This window comes from Dendropsophus ebraccatus, chromosome 9 (assembly GCF_027789765.1).
Source record: "Dendropsophus ebraccatus isolate aDenEbr1 chromosome 9, aDenEbr1.pat, whole genome shotgun sequence".
Lineage (NCBI taxonomy): Eukaryota > Metazoa > Chordata > Amphibia > Anura > Hylidae > Dendropsophus > Dendropsophus ebraccatus.
Window position 1 is genome coordinate 28117244 of NC_091462.1, and position 17594 is coordinate 28134837.

Sequence of the window (17594 nt, forward strand, 5' to 3'; positions counted from 1 at the left end):
CAGCCGATGAGACAATCAGTTTCTTTATTTCCGTACCTAAAATCATCAGCTGCCAAATGGCTGACAATTGCCCAAACTGAGTGCTGCAGCTTCAGAGCGGCCTGTCTGAGTTGACAGGCCGCTCAGCCAATCACTGGCCATGGCAGTTCCAGCCTGTGATTGGCTGAGCAGTCTGTCAGCAGCAGATAGGTGGCTCTGAAGCAGCAGCGCACTGTGCCGGGGTACATGTTGAGTGCAGGAGAAGACTGGGAGCGTCAACAGGTAATGTATTAACTGTTTAGTCAAGGGCTGCATGGACATAGCTAACAATGTCTTAGCTAGTCATAACAATGATAAAAAAGGACATTATGCCTTACTTGATATCTACTTCTACTTCTAAGTGCTGCACTTTGATGCAAACTTCTCCTTATTGCCTTCATTTTCATCTGTACTGTAACATAACATTACTATTACTAGACACATTGCAAAGGCTGCCATTAAAATAACTGATAGGATTGTCAAATAAAAATAAAGACTAGCAGTGGCAGTATATACTTTACTCTGTAATGATCGTGAAATATCCATAATCTTACTGGCATAACACAGAAGGGCAGAAAAATTACCGAGATCCAAGTACCTCATTATCATTAGACATTTATCAGCGTTTTACTTTGTAGCCAGACACCTGAAAGCTTTGTTTCACAAAGAATGAGGTATTTACAGTGAACAAAACACAACTTAACAATTGGGTTTACGTAGAGGAAGAATCACCTATGCGTCTTCAAATCTAGGAGTAAGATCCATATTGAGAAAAGCAGCATAAGGGTTTGGTGGGAAAGTTTCTTCACGTACAGTACAAAAAAAAGTTATCTACTCTTACTAGCATAAAATAAGGTATGACCATTGGGGAAAACAAATAACTCCAAAGGCTAAATGTTCTAAACCTAGTAAAGAAGATTAAGTAGACTTATAGCAGATCAGCGGTGGCACCTTCATGGACAAATGAATTGGGGCCCTATTATACTGGGGAGTTATTGGCTAAATAGGCAAGTGATCAGTCAAAGAATTAGCCTGTTTAATGGATGATGCGGCCATTCCGACCTGCTGAGAAATTATTAGCTGTCAGTCACATATCTCCCTTTGTAATGGAGATGTGCAGTTGACGGCTAACTGCAGAAAAGGGTCCTATGAACAACCCAGCGATCATTTATGTGGCACGACTATGTGGCACAACAGACTGAGCTTCGTGAAGGCTCTTTAAATGGGTGACCATCACCAAAATTGTTTACAGATGGGCTCAGAGTCTGTCCTTACAGTCAATGATGTCTGATGTCTCAAGTAGGGCAACTGAACATCAATTTACAGAAATTATGTCTCAAGTGGGCCTCCTGAGTATCCATTTACAGACAATCCACTTGCTTAATACAGGACACCATAGCCAGATCAGAATGGGAAAACCCTATACAGATGGAAATCTGAAAATGAATCTTCCAGAAAGTGTTTCCTGAATTATAAACAAATAAAATGCTCCTTATGGATACATGAATTCTTCGTACTCTCATTCTCATATCAGCAAAAACAGGTTGCCTGAATAATTACCTTTATTGAAAAGCCCCTGGCACTCTCTAAAGCCTTTCATATGGGGACACAGACTTGAGTGCTGTTAAGCACCATGTTGTTGAACAACCCCTCCTGATGTTTTACATTCTAAGTGAGTTATTTTAATGCACAAAGTCCTTGACTTTTTGCATTCATAAACTACAGATGATGCACGGACAACAGCAATCTAGCTACTTATAAATATTGCCAAATAGAAAACGTCTCCATATAGCAAAATTCTTCATCATGATTAGAAAATTCCCAGCGTATCACAATTATATTGTTTAGATTGCAACATTAGCAGCTGATACTGTATATTATTAGTCGTGATTAAAAAAATAGAATTTTAATATTTAATAGCACACAATGGCCCAAATTTTCTAGTGTAAATTTAGATAGTATAAACTTAGGGCCCTATTACAGGGAACGATAATTGGCTGAATAATCCCAATTTGGCCGATTATCGCTCTGTGTAAAAGAGACAACGATGAAACGATCATCATTTCTTTAGGGCCAGACCTAAAATCATCGGCCCCCAATGTGCGGATGACAGATAATGATAGAACAGTTAATACATTACCTGTCCAAATTCCTGATGTTCTTCTGTGCTCTTTATGATAGAAGAGCAAACATGTTTGTAAATGTTCATATGTTTGTACGAACATGATGCCAATTGTTCGTGTTCACCAATCATAAACAATTTGGAATGGTTATAACGATCATTTTCGAACATATTCTAACTTGCGAACGTACGCAACTGTGTAATTTAAGATTTTCACCTGATAATTTGTACGCATGTGTGTAGACCAACACAGTTTTAGGCTATGTTCACACTACATAAATCTACGGCCGTAGTTCTCGCCGCAGAACTACAGCCGTAGATTTGCGGGGTGGAACATAGCATTATTTGCTATGGGATCCCGGCAGGAGCGTACACACATCGTATACGCTCCGGCCGGTTCCCATACGGCGCCGCAAACAACTGACAGATCCATTATTTGCGGACGGAATTCAATGAATTCCGCCCGCAGAAGAGCCTGTCAGTTCAAACAGTGAATCGAGTGGCTCCGGCTGCTTGCTTCACTCTGTGCTATGGGAAGCTCTGATGCGGGCGCGCGCTGATGCACCCGCATAAGAGCTCCACGGAGGAAAGATCATCCGGCCGGTACTTAAGTACTGGATGTGAGGATCCGGGCTGAGACCGGCCGTTCCGTGACCCGGCCGGAGTCACAGAACGGCCGGTCAAATACGTAGTGTGAACATAGCCTTACTCTACATTTGTTATCTGATTGTGAATGTTCGGCGAACACAAACCGATCACAATATATATATTTTTATGTTCGTGTTTAGGATCCGAACCGAGCATCGGGATGTTCGCTCATCACTACTCTGCATGCGTCCGGTGTGTCCCAGTTGCAGCTTCAGAGCGGCCTGTCTGAGCTGACAGGTTGCCCAGCCAATCACTGACCTGGACGCATGCTGAGCACAAAAGAAGATCTGGAGCGTGGACCGGTAACAATGTCTGTGCAGCCCTCGCTAAATGTTTAACAGGCCGTGTTATAGTCCCAGTAAATTAGCGCGATCTAGCAGATTGGCGCTCGTTTACTGATCGAGCCTTCATTGGCCTGTGTAATGATACCCTTAGACTAGACAATCTCTTTGCTAAATTTTTAGACTGTCTAGTCTAGGTTTACACCAACGATTAGTTGGCTTAAACTGCACCAGAATCTTTTGCCGAAATGCACACCATTTTCAGAATTGGGGCACGAGACATTGCCCACTGAGTTGGGACACCATTGCGACTGCTGATTGGCTACAGACCCCGACCCTGGATGCCGTGTGCATCGGGACTGGGGCTCTATGACAGTAGGGGAAGCAAAGAAGGTAAATATAGTTAAAAATGTGGTGCACAGCATGTAAGCCAGTTTTTTTGGTATAGATTTGAACATAATTCTGGTACATTTGTAATAGTAAGTCCGGGCTAAATTTTTAAATACAGTGTGTGTGTGTGTGTGTGGGGGGGGGGGGGGAATACTATACTGAAGAGGCATAAGAGGCTAAAGCCTTGTGCTCCCCAGAACTCAAGCATAGCCTATCGCCCTTGCTTTATAAAAACAAAACAGGGAACCCAATGGAAAGCCTACAGATCCCATTTCCAGCCAACTGAACCCTTTAGGACTCAGTGGGTTCCATGATGGCCATCGTGGCTCCAGCATGGACAGAAGCCTAACAATCTAACTCATTGCTAGGAATTATAAACCCCCGGTTGCAGCCTCCGGTTTTCAGAAAGAGCTTATTAATGTTTTTATAATTACTGATAGTTAAATCCTGTAATTGACATCCCGTAAAATAACTGTATACGTTTAATTTAATGCAATATTGTGGCTCTTAATTATGTGAACTCGTTTATTCATGAAATATCTGTGGACTAAATAATACTTTTACGTCTTAAAAAATGTGATAAAGAAAATTAGGATCCTAAAGCCTCCTAAGAAGATGAGTATACTTAAATGATAATATGCAAATGACAGCAAATGCACTTCACAATAAGTAGGCCAGGCCATCCTGATATTCTTTTTCTTATCGTGCAGTGTTTCTTGTGGGATATGTCTGGTGCTATCTATGATTTTCTAATTTGTAATTTGGACTTCACAAGTGGATTCCTTCATGATTGACATTGTAGGTTGTATTTCAGCGCGAGTTATGTGCAATATATGTGACAGAAGGTAGTTTTCTATAAATTAAGGGGGGAAAAAATCATAAATGCTACAAAGAAATTTAATGGATATTTCAATAAATATCTTTATTTTTTTGTCATTCCTGGCATACATTGTGCCGAAAAGCCAAATAAATCGGATTTTGGGGCCATGTCAAAATTACCCAAAACTGATACTACTGCCGCTTAAAGGTGTATTTCAGGAAAATCAACTTTTCCCCTATCCACAGGATGGGGAAAAGTAGGAGATAGCGGGGGTTCTGACCTCTGTACCCTCGGCCAATCTAAGTATTGATCCCCAAGTTTTGTATTATAAATAGTGCTGCAGGAACAGCATGTGACCCGCAGCTCTATTAATTCCTACGGAGTGACGGAAAGAGCCAAGTACAGTTAAAGAGCAATGTAGCTCTTTCCATCGGCTCCATAGGAATGAATAGAGTAGCGGGTCACATGTCATATCCGCAGCTCTATTCATTATACAGCAGCTAGGATCCTGATACCGAGATCGGTGGGGGGTACAGAGGTCGGACCCCCTGCAATCTACTTTTCCCCTATCCTGTAGATAGGGGAGAAGTAATTTTTTCCTGGAATACCTCTTTAATCTCTTGGGGTTAGATTCCTCCTAGAGAAGAGCATGGTAAAGATGTGTGGAGGGGTTGCTTTCCTTTCAAATCAGTGATTTAGTGTTTCACCAATGGGACCAAAGAGTCCTATGAGTCGACACTTCTATAGAACGCTTTTTCAAGAAGAAATACTACTCCTTTGGTCCCACAATGATAGGTCCTTAATGCAGGCATATAGCACTCAGAACTGATGAGGAACAACAACTCCAAAGTAGCTGTCTACTGATGGGTAATCTTTCCTTCTGAATAGACTTCTGGCTTGGCAAATATCCCCAGTCATGTTCTAAGCCTGCTAGTAGGAGTGAAATACTAACTTAAAGGGAAAGCTACCTCTAAAAGTTGCATTAGAGATCTTTTTTGTATATGCTTCTACCTAATCTCTGATACAAGTCGCGACTATAATGCTAAACCAAGAAACTATGTCTGCTTTTAGTTTCTTTGTTTACATATATCTCCTTGTGGGAACCAGATACACACAGAGATCTTGATCGCTATCCCTTACTAGAAATTCCCAAATAGTAACCATGTTATAGTCATAATACTGGTGTCTTCTTGTGGAAGAAGTACATTTATGCCTTCTTGGGCACCAAAATCCAGGTGTTATTGCTACTAGAGATGAGCGGACCGCCAGACTTTTGGTCCGACGGCATCAGCGCTCTCTCATTATGCCTGTGATCCCGGCCGCATAGTTGCGATCCCGCGAATATGCAGCCAGAATATTTCAGGGAATTCATCATGGATTCCCTGGAATATCCTGGCCGTATATTCCCGTGAGCGCAAGTATGCGGCCAGGATCACAGGCATGACGAGAGAGCGAACTGCTTTCGGACCAAAAGTCCGAGAAGTTCGCTCATATCTAATTGCTACCTCTGTGGCCCCTATAGCTATACCCATGCCAGCCATACAAATATGATATATGCATAGACCCCTCCACTCTATTCTGAAAACTATCATCTTAAGGCTATGTTCACACAACGTGAAAAATGGAGAAAAGGCGTCCGATTTTGAAATTTAAAATAACGTACGTTATTGTCGCGATTTTACTGACTGCTATGGCAATACATTGAAGTCAATGAATGGACGTCCATTGCACACATTGTATTGAATAACGGACGTTTTTAGCTCAGACGTCAAAATAATGAACATGGTCATTATTTTGGACATCTTGCAAACACCCAAAGGCCAAATAGTAACCCAAACTGGAATAATGTACCAACAGGGGAGGCCAGACAGCTAAGTGACGTCCGTTATTTTAGACTCAAAATGACGGAAGTCATTTTAAACGGAGCAGAAAAAATGTTGTGTGAACATAGCCTAAGGGTAAAAATTTTAAAGATAAGTATATTTTTTATTTTTACTGCTTTGAGCTATCGAGTACAGGAGCAGAGACGCCTGTCTTTGACAGGAGTCCCTGTTCCTGTACTTACTGAGCTTTACGGCATTCACTGTAGGTCTCACAGCTTAGATCACATTCACTGGGCCCAGGGAATGGGTCAAACTGCCCAGATGTTACTGACAGGAGGTTCACTAATCTTTATTATTAGAGGATTAATATGTGTGACATCACTAAATTAAGGGGGTACTCCCGAGGGGCTTTTTCAATCTGGCCAGGGAGGAGGTGGCTGAGGGCAGCGACGTCCACTCACCTCCCTGGTTCCAGCCTCGGGTCCCGTATCTTGGCGCTCCGATCCCCGCTGCCCGGCCTGACGCGGACTTGAGACGACGCAGTCAGTCAGTCAGCTCAGCCAGTCAGTGACGGAGGTGGGATCCGAATACGGGACCCAGGGAGGTGAGTGGACGTCGCTGCCCTCAGCCATCTCCACCCCGGCCAGATCGAAAAAAAAGCCCCCCCCTCCTGCCGGAGTACCCCTTTAACAATGTACAGTCTAATTACAAAATCTCTCCAACAAGGTATATGTCATTGTAAGAAATGAGAAGTGTATTGGCTGAGCAACTGATGTGAGTGATGACAATCTCTATACGAAGCAGTGGAATATGTGAGCTATGGAAATAAATATACTTTTACTATTTCATAGTAGTATCCTACAGTCTTGAAATTCTCTACAGAAAGGAACGGATTCGGCATGTAAAATACTCCCTGTTCTCAATGATTAGGTCATTTAAATTTACAGAAATGACAGCTATATATTTTGCTAGTACACGTGGCATGGGATGGCCTAATTCCTGAGAAAGCTCTGCTGTAGATCTATGGTTATTACTCTTCCTTAGGCTGCAATCACCATTTCACAAGCTTTTCAATGTCGATGTGCGATCTGAAAAATGTTACCCACTGGTACACTAAAGTAAAAATAAATAAGCAGTGAACAAGAGGAATAGTTATTTTATATGATGGCGATCAGCTATGTCAGAAAAAGCCGGGGAAAAAGGCTCCGCTTGGCTTTTCCTGTTTTATTATTGCAATATATAGAATGTAGCCATGCATGTGCTGTATTAACTATGAATATTTCTTCCATGCATTTATTTAAGTAAATTAACTAATAAAATACATTAGAAAATTTTACAAAATGTTTTACTTTTTCATATTTTTCCATTAGTTGCGCTCCTGCTCCACTACATTGAGTGGGCTGGAGACAAGTGGGAATGCTGTATGTATTGCAGATCCAACTCACTATATTGAAGGGCCAAGCGCAATACACACAGCCCAGCCACTGAATGTACTATATACAGGGGCAGGGCAAGTGGGGTATTGCCAAGTCGAAATCTGAATCCAAAACAATTCTTAAAGGGGTTATCCAGCGAAAATCTTATTCTTTCAAATCAACTAGTCTCAGAAAGTTATATAGATTTGTAATTTACTTCTACTTAAAAATCTCCAGTCTTCCCATACTTATCAGCTGTTGTATGTCCTGCAGTAAATGTGTTTTTTTCCCACTCTGACACAGTGCTCCCTGCTGGCACCTCTGTCCATGTCAGGAACTGTCCAGAGCAGGAGTGGGTTTTCTATACGGATTTGCTACTGCTCTGGACAGTTCCTGACATGGACAGAGGTGGCAGCAGAGAGTGCCAGACTGGAAAGAAAACACATTTACTGCAGGACATACAGCAGCTGATAAGTATGGGAAGGCTGGAGATTTTTAAATAGAAGCAAACTACATATCTATATAACTTTCTAAAACCAGTTGATTTGAAAGAAACATATTTTCGCTGGAGTACCCCTCAGTCAGATTCGCCTAATTAGACCAGAAACAAATATCAGGAGATTCGGTCATTTCTATGTGAGAATAGCAAAACCCTTTTATTGCTGTGGATATATATTGACAATATAAAACGCCACAGTCCATGGGCAAGAACTTTTCTCTGGCCTTGGATAACATTATAAGGAATATATTGTATGCTACTTTACACCTGGCATCAGCCACTGACTTTCACCTTTTTGCTCAAATCAATACACCCTGACATTTAAAAAAAAAGATAAAGTATGAATTAAGTTGACTTGAAATGATAACAGAAGAGTATGACGAGCGCTTGATGTAAATCTAATGCTTTGCTGAAGTCTTGCAGGTCAATGTATATGCCTATGTCATTGAAGAACAACCAATATTACAGAGTGAAGCCTGTTTAAACAAGGAGATACAGGCCAAAAAAAAAAGGTTTTAAAACCAATACATACTCGCCTTCCCCGATCCCCTGCAGCTGCCATTTTGATGAATCTCAGCCCCCAATGACATTTAGTTCCCACAGACAAGGCACAAAAACATGTGCCGCCAGAGATTGGCTGAATGGGGGGAAAGAAGAAATGGGTAAGCATTGGTGATCAGGAGCTGTCAGCTTTGGGGGAACAGGGCAGGTGAGTATGCTTTTAATATTATTTTTAGAAATAATCGAACAGAGACGAGGTTCAGGTTCGTACGATCCCGAACCATTGGCATTTGACTCCCGCTGCCTTCCCGTTCCGTGGAGAAGGTGGAGACAGCCTGGGTACCGCCTTGAAAACAGGGTACTCTGGCTGTCTACACCTTCTCCACGGAACAGGAAGGCAGCGGGAGTCAAATGCCAATGGTTCGGGATCGTACGAACCTGAACCTCGGCTCTGTTCGATCATCTCTAATTATTTTGAAAGCAATTCCATTCTATTTTAAAATGGGTTTTTTTATGCACAGAGTACTCCTTAATACCATTGACAAGAAGTGGGGGCATCTCCTGGCACATAAACTCAACGGGGTCAAAGTGGAGAGATGGGGCTAGTGATAAATCTGTAGACTATGGACCACATTTAGAGGGGTTTTCTTGTAATAGAAAATTACTCTGTTGACAGTATAAATGATAAGGGCCTAAATGATGGGAATCCAAGTACTAGAAACCATGAGAGTAGGGTTCTCATATCCTTCCAGTCAAATAGAATCTATGGAACATTTTAAAACAGAGTAAAACCCCCAGCTCTCTTTGGCAGCCCTATAGCATTTGAATAGAGGGCCACAGCTCAATTCAACTGAGAGATAGGGGACTACTTTTCTTGGGGGTTCCAGTGGTCAGACACCATGACCAACTCTCCATTGTAGTCAGGCACTCATCATCTAGCCACTGGATAGGTAAAAAGCATTATCCATGGAAAAACCTCTTTGGAGTAGCTTTTCTTGTACAGAATTCACAGCAGATTTGACTAAAAACCTGAACACAGCAATCAAATCTGCTGCAGACCCTGTATGTGTGAACACACCCTTAGGCCATGTTCATACAACGTAAGTTGTGTATTAATCTCGGCAGTTGTTGCCAATGTGCGACGAGCAGCGAGAAGCAGAAGGATATAGAGAGACAGCAGGTGGTTAAGCAGGAGGTGAAAAGACTTGTCAGAGCAAATTCTTCTGTGCTGCACAGTGGAAACAGTTATAGGGTGTACTTTATTGGACCTGCCCCGTGTTGACAGATACTTGGAGAAGAGGTGTATCGTCGATGTGCTACAACGGCCATGATTAATACACAACTTACGTGCACTGCATTCTGAGGTAATCCTGGAAAGGAGTGTATACACATAGCGGGACATGCATCATCCGGCGTACTGATGATTTCATCGTTAAGTGCCGATATGCTAATTATTTTATTCGCAAATGGCCGAATTGCCTAATAAAATATTCGCATATCGGCACTTCACGCCGAGTACGCACTTCACGGTCTCAGAGTCCGAGTGATTTATCATTTTTTCAGCGCAAAGATATGCCGAAAACCTACTCCACCTTTCAGGTGGCGTAGGTTTTCGGCTGTGCGCACCGACGCGCACAGGATTTATGTAGCGCCGGAGGTGCGGGGACATTTATTAATAAATGTCCCCCATAGTATACACTCTGGCTGGAATCCCTAGCGGACGTAGAAAAAACTGACATGTCAGTTTTGTGCGTCTGCTATTTATTGAATAGCGGCCACAGAAAACCTGTCAGGTCACACAATGGAGTGTGCAGCTTTGGCCGCACTCTCCACTTTGTTCAATGGTGAATTGGGATGCAGGCGCACACGGATGCGTCCACATCAATATTCAACACAAATGAAGATCATCTGGCCAGTGCTGCAGTAGCGGCAGGGATAATCTTCACTATCACCGGCTGTTCTGTGACCCGGCTGGGTCACAGAAGGGCCGGTGTTTCATGGTGTGTGAACATGGCCTTAAAGAGTAGTCCTTAACACTCAACTGAAGAAATATATTAAGTGAAGCCACCAAATTTCTATTTTAGGATTTTTTTAATCAACTACTGGATGACAAAAACATAAAAATAGAGTAGAGATGGTAGGATTTAGAACAAATACAATAATTTTATTTTACAATGAGAACCTACCCTTAACCCAAAGCATTGTGTTTATAAGAAAGAATCTGTTAATTGTCGGCACGTGGCACTCCTTGACTTGTTTCATGTTTACATCTGTAGAAAATACTGAATACAGGTAGCCAACACATTGTCTACAAAAGAAGTTTGCTCGCCTTGAAAGCTTTTTTTTGGGGAGGAGGGTTAAAACAATCACAAACGATGCTCTCCTTAAAAATAAAAAATTCATCATCTCAATTCATCTTCAAGGCCCCGTTTCTTTAACAGATGTACTTTCGAGAAGGAGCAAGTGAATCCTAATTGTGTTTTATTTAGCCTCATGTTGTATCGAAGAGAAAAATCAATACCATTTGTACAGCAATGAAGAAAAATGCAATCTATAAAGTGTTCTTATTGAGTAATTAAACACCCTATTATTGTCGAGAGCAGTGAAACCATGAATTTGATGAAAAGCTTTATTCAGGAAAATACTGCCATGATTAATACCACCCTCCATATTAGATAAAAATGACGGTCTTTTGTGTCGGGTAGCCAGCAGCCACATAGGAATAAGAGAAGTAGATGCTAGTAGCACAATAACAGTATAACCTTGAACTGAACTTCCATCCTCAAGAAATTAAATGCTTTAGCGGGACTTTAAATCCTTCCACTTAGAGCTCATTTGTGTTTCATGTCACCTGCAGTTCCTGAAGAGAACTCATTATCTTTAAAAAAAAAAAAAAAAAAAAGTAGGGAAAAAAAAAAGACAATCCTTTTATAATTTCTATTATAAATGTGAATTTTGTTTTAACAAAAAAAAAAAAAAAAGTGTTTATGTCTGGAAGGGATCACAGTAATAACACTCCGAGGCCGGCAAGAAAGACTTCAGCTATTAATGCACTTTCCTCATTTCCCTGGGAACATGAACAAAGAAAAGCTTCTACAAGACGCGAAAATGAATAACAGAAGGAGAATGATACTGTAGAATATAGAGTGTTATACTGTCTCCTATACCATAATACTATTTTTATACTCTGTGCTTTCACTGGCGGAGGATTGTTCTGGCCTTATTGGACAGGACAGGTGGCAGCTCTACGATGTTGACCACCATATCTCGTCTTCTATTAGAGAGTGTTACCCACAGTTTGGTGTTTTTTTTTTTTTCTTTGATACAGAAAGTCTAATTCAGTTCCATGACATTTCAAATGTTTTAACACTATAGGGGGATTTATCAAGACCAGCGAATCTCCACACCCAGGTGGTTAGTCTTAAAGAGGTTATCTGCTTAGGTAAAATATATATTGAATCGTAGGTGTCAAATTCAGGCCCTCCAGCTATTGCAAAACTACAATTCCCATCATGCCTGGACAGCCAAAGCTTTAGCGTTGGCTGTTCAGGCATGATGAGAATTGTAGTTTTGCAACAGCTGGAGGGCGTGAGTTTGACATCCCTCTGTTGAATCATCCCCCCTCCTAAAGACTAATAATTCATTCCATACATGCCTTTACCTTTTCTGTCTCCTTCCTCCAGTTAGGAGCAGCTGCTTTCTGCTGAAGACATAGAAAACTGTATCTGAGCTGTTCAGTCTATCTCTGCTCTTAACCCCCTCCCCCCTTCCTCCCTTCGGAAATGGCTGATGTAAACAACTTTGCAGGAACTTTGTAATGTTGGGTGAGTGAGTTCGTCAGCAACTTGACCTCAGATTAACCCTCCCAGCATTAAAAACAAACTACAATCTTGCAGATAGACCCTGCCAGGGACATGTTTACATATGCTGTCTCGAAAGCGAGAGGGGAGAAGGGGAAGACACACAGATTTTTGTGTCTTCAGCAGAAAGCAGCAGCTCAGAAGTGGGGGAGACTGAAAAAAAAAGATGATGACATGTCTGGAATGAATTGTTAGTCTCCAGAAGGGGGATGGTTCAACATATATTTTACCTTACTGGATAACCCCTTTAACTAATTATCCACCTCTGTGTCCTGCACCAGATTTATGAGAGGTGCACGCCTCCCAATAAATCCTAGTATACCTGAAGCATTTTCACAAATCTATCGATCCTTTTACACAGATATCTGAGAGATTTTTTAAGCCAAAGTCAGGAACAGACTATGAACAGAGAACAGGCCATAAAGGAAAGACTGAGATTTCTTCCCATTCCTGGCTTTAGCTTCAAATATCTGTCAGATATCTGTGTGTGGAAAAGGACCCTATAAAAGCTCAGGTACATTACCATAATGATGTACAGCTGATGGACATGGTAAATCGGGCACAGGAGATGGCCTATGCCCCCTTGCCCACCTGGCCAGGATGTTTATGCACCTTATGCTTCATTTTTTCTAAGTCCTTTTCTTGAACATTCAATAACAGTGACTGTGGATATGCAAATATGTAACAAATGGTTAAATTGGTTAAATGGTTAAAAAAAAAAAAAGTTTACTCATCCTTCCAATCCCCACTGCTGTTATTGCCTAATGGTGCCCAGGTCTACTGATCGCCACTTCCTGTTTTCTATTTTCACATACAGGAAGTATCCACTCAGCCAATCACTGGCCAGAATGGTGGCCATTTCCTTGTGTCAAGATGTATACCACCAAGTCAACATAGGTAGGGACCTGGGCATCATCACATTAGCAGTATCAGGAATTACCAGGTGAGTAACTCCTTTTTTAAACCATTCTGCATTGCCAACATTAGTTTATTTTTATTTACATTCAATTCAAAAGTAATCTGACTGGTAAAACTACTCAAACAGATAGTTTAGATTACAGGAGTGTCTACATTATAATCCAAGCACTAGCTAAGGGTAGCTGGCTGTATTAGAGATCTGTGTTGTATTGATCCACAATATAGTGTCCATAAACCGCTATTGGCTAATGATATATGGTACTTCTGAGTTTCTCAGATTTTATATTGAGTCACACAGAGGTTATTGGTCATAGATTTGGTCTCATGGTGTATATGTTTTAAGGGATTATCAAGGATGCAAAAAAAGCACAGCTACTTCCTTGCAAAAAGCAGCACCTGCTCTTTGGTTGTGTGTTGTATTACAATTTAGCTGTGTTCACTTCAATGTAACTGAGCTGCATAAGCAAACTGAGCATGGGAGAGGTGCTGATTCTAGAATAAAGCAGCTATGTTTCTGTATCCACAATCTGCCCCACCCCCCCAAACTGCTTGTACCAAGTTCAGTCCTGGGGGACCGGCAGTGTTTAGGCAAATAATGATTAGGAGAAATCCTGCCAGGGGCATTCCTATTTGTGAAGAGGGTGGGGTGGAGAGACGGTGCAGGCCTAGGGCACGGGTACTCTAGGCCACACCAATTTGACACAGCGCTGCAAGTTTAAAAGTTGTTTTTTAGGACGATGACTGCATCACCAAACCGACCCCAGGACAGATCTTGGATTAAAAACTGCTTTCCGACAGTACACGCGGTTTGGGTAGGGGGGGCAGGTTGTGGGAACAGAGTTACTTTAAGCATTGTCCCAAACGTGATGCTTCTACTCAAAATAAATAAAAATTATAAATTTGTGTGCCCAACTTACAGGGACCATGTAACGTGCATTCACCCAAAAATGCATATAAACAAGTAATTTTTTATGCTCACCTAAAAAGTAGATGCTGGAGACATAGACACACATAATATACACAATCCATAAAACTGAACACCAGCCCCATTCACCAAGCTGGCACATAAGAGTATATGTTCTCCCCAACAATTGAGCCTGTACTCAGCCAATAACAAACACTCAAATAGAAACAAGAAATCCAGCAGGACTCCCCAACACCTATAATCTGCTTTAGCTGCAAATATATAAAGAAAATAGAAAAATTCGGTAGGTCGTGCGGTTGCCCAAGCTTTCTCCCTTTCTCATGGCCACATAAGGGTCATCCCACCATTAAAGGTGTTTGAAGACTAGACTTATCCCTCCAAAAGCAGACGTTGGGGTGAAAGAAGGACTAGGCATGTTAGATATCCAATCCTTTGTTCCCAAAAGAAATATGTTGCTGACAGTGTCCGGCAGTGGCTTATTCCCTTCTCCACACTGAAAACATGGACATGCTCTGCTTTAGGAGATCACTCCTTGAAAAGTTGCTAGAGAGATGGTGCAAATCTGCTGCCCATTTATACTATCTCCCTACAGGCTTCACTGATCCTGGTTTGGGGATTCTTACCTGCCATATGGTTCAGTGCCGACAGCAGTGTTGTCCGTCCCAGTGTAACCCACTCAGGCGAGTGTAAGAGTCCTATTAGACAACCCGATAATAAACTGTAAACAAGTGCCAATCTGTTTAATCGGCTCTCAATTACTGAGCTATTACACAGGCCAACTATCTGGGCTATAAGGGCTGTATGGACATCATTAGCGATGCCTGTGCAGCCTTTGCCTTTCGTGTAAAATAATAAAGTATTAACTCACCTTACCACATTTCCCAATGTCCTCAGAAGACTTCCCTGCTGTCTGCAGCTCTGCTTTCTTCTCCGGTCTCTGTACTGACAGGCCGTGGCCAGTGAATGGCTAAGCAGCCAGTATCCTGTCTCAGCCAGTGATTGGCTGAGCGACCACAGCCTGTCAGTGCAAAGACTGGAACAGAAAGCAGATCTGCAGACAGCAGGGAAGCAGGGGCAGATTAACTTTACCATAGGCCCTGGGCTGTTTACCAAGCCTGGGCCCCCCCACTACACTGTAACTATGGCAGCACTAGCATGGTGTTCATAGTACAGGGTAGATAATATCACGATGCCTTGACTTGGGCAAAATTGGTAAAAAAAAGCTGCTATTTTTAGCAAATCATGGCAGCCAAGAGACGGTATACCACTGAAAGTACCGCCCGAAAAGGACCTATTGTAATCCGCTACTGCAGGGAAGACCTCAGAGGACACAGGAATGTTATAAGGTAAGTTAATATTTTATTATTGTATACTACAATCATCAGCCGTCGGCCACTCATCACCATTACACGTAGCGGTGCACGTCCGATGCCTGATGATTTTAGGTGTGGACCTAAGGATCGTTTCACTGGCTGATCGTTCTCGATAATCGGCTGAATCTCTCTGTGTAATAGGGCTCTAATACGGACCAATAACACCTATATATTGTTGAAGGATAATGGCACATTTGCTTGTGTCCTGTATTCCATCTTTTACTCTACAATATTTGCACCATTAGTTGTTGAGGTGCTTCAGCCTTCAAGTGCCAACTCTTCCCAGTCACCCCCTAGTTACAGATCAACGTATTAATGCCAGAATGACATCAATATGTACAACACAAAACTTACCTATGTGAATATGCCCTAAGCTAGTAACTGTGACCAAACACCCTCATGAATGAACTTAGTGGAGAGCTAAGAAGCCACAGTTAACCATCCTGAAATGCCCACACATGACTATTGGTGTTTATCTGTGTACTACAAACCTTACTCTATTATGTAAAGGATATCACACATCACATGCCTTAAACCTCCACTAGTCCATGGCTCCCTCTCTCTCAGGATTGTGTTTCTCATGCTGGGCTGCACAAGATAAAGCTGAAAAAATTATGTGCAATCTAGTTGTGCTTTCAAGAATTCCACATGCTTGCTCAAGAGTAAACCTCGAGCACACCCGGGTTCACCCAAATGCTCTGAACTTGATTACCGGTGGCTAAAGAAGTTGGATGCAGCCCTAGGGAGTCCTGGAAAACATGGATACAGTCTATAGCTTACGCTATGTTCACACTACATAAAAGCACAGTCGTTGTTGCCATCGACTAGCCTCATGTTCCTCTATGGGATCCCAGCCGGAGCGTACACACATAGTATAAGCTCCGGCTGGGATCCCTTGCTGCGCCGCAAAAAACTGACATGTCAGTTTTCTGCAACCGAAATTCAGTGAATTGCGCCCGCAGAAAGACCTGTCAGTTCACACAGTGAAGCGAGCGGCTCCGATTGCTTGCTTCATTGTGTGCTATGAGAAGTTCTGATGTGGGGGTGCGCGGGGGAGTACTTAAGTACCGGCTGGGATTATCTTTGCAGAGACCGGCCGTTTCGTGACCCAGCCGGGTCAAGGAATGGCCGGTCCCTTGCATCATGTGAACATAGCCTATAACTGTATCCAGGCTTTCCATACAGCCATAGAGCTGCATCCAACTTCTTCAGCCACCAGTAAGCAATTAAGTTTGGACGAACCCCAGCTTGCAAGTTCGCCCTTCTCCAGTTGCGTGCACACATAATGGTGTTGCCATGTGATTTTTTTAACAATGACAGTAAAATATTTAACAATGTACTCAAAAAAAGTTAAAAAATAAAAAATAAAAAAACTGCCACAATGTAAATACAGCCTGAAAAGATCCCATTTTATATAGCATGTACAAAAGCAACAGTATATATAAGTGTGCACTAAAATTACTGCAAACAAGCATGCAAATGCACCTTTCTTATTAACACGTTTATATAACATGTGTGTGTATATATATATATATATATATATATAATGTCTGCTTTAGAAGGTTCCCTCCTTTTTCCCCTGTCTTAGGAGGGATTGTGTTTCACATGCTGGGCAGCATATATAGTTTTCAGTAGAACCACAAAGCAATGTTTAATAGCAGATCTGTGATGTTTGTAAAGAGGGACTATTTACAGCACTAACTTCCAACTTGTCATGATGGGGCATGCAGGCAGTGTGGTCATTAACAAGCATTGGCGCATATGCATATATATATATATATATATATATATATATATATATATATATATATATATTTTTTTTTTTTTTTTTTTCCCCCTTTTTTTTAGATCTATGGTGATATTACATGTGAAACATTCACACATGTATAGATGTTTTTATAATTTTTTATTGGCTCTTTTTATTTACAATTTATATCTTAGGCTGCAAAAAACAGATATTCTAACCGTTTAAGGTTTACTATTGCCCAAGCTTAAGACTAC

The 17594-nt window shown here is 41.7% G+C and overlaps 1 protein-coding gene across 3 annotated transcripts in view; it reads right to left on the bottom strand.

Annotated features, from left to right (window-relative positions):
- Positions 1–17594, bottom strand: part of FIGN (fidgetin, microtubule severing factor) — a 133111-nt gene that overhangs the window by 57821 nt on the left and 57696 nt on the right. The window contains exon 1 of one of the 3 annotated variants that reach the window (XM_069982829.1): positions 357–408. The exons of the other annotated variants lie outside the window; for them this stretch is intronic. The gene's annotated coding sequence lies outside the window, so the exon portion shown is untranslated. Of the gene's footprint in view, positions 1–356; positions 409–17594 lie in introns of those variants that run through there. 3 annotated transcript variants of the gene reach the window in all.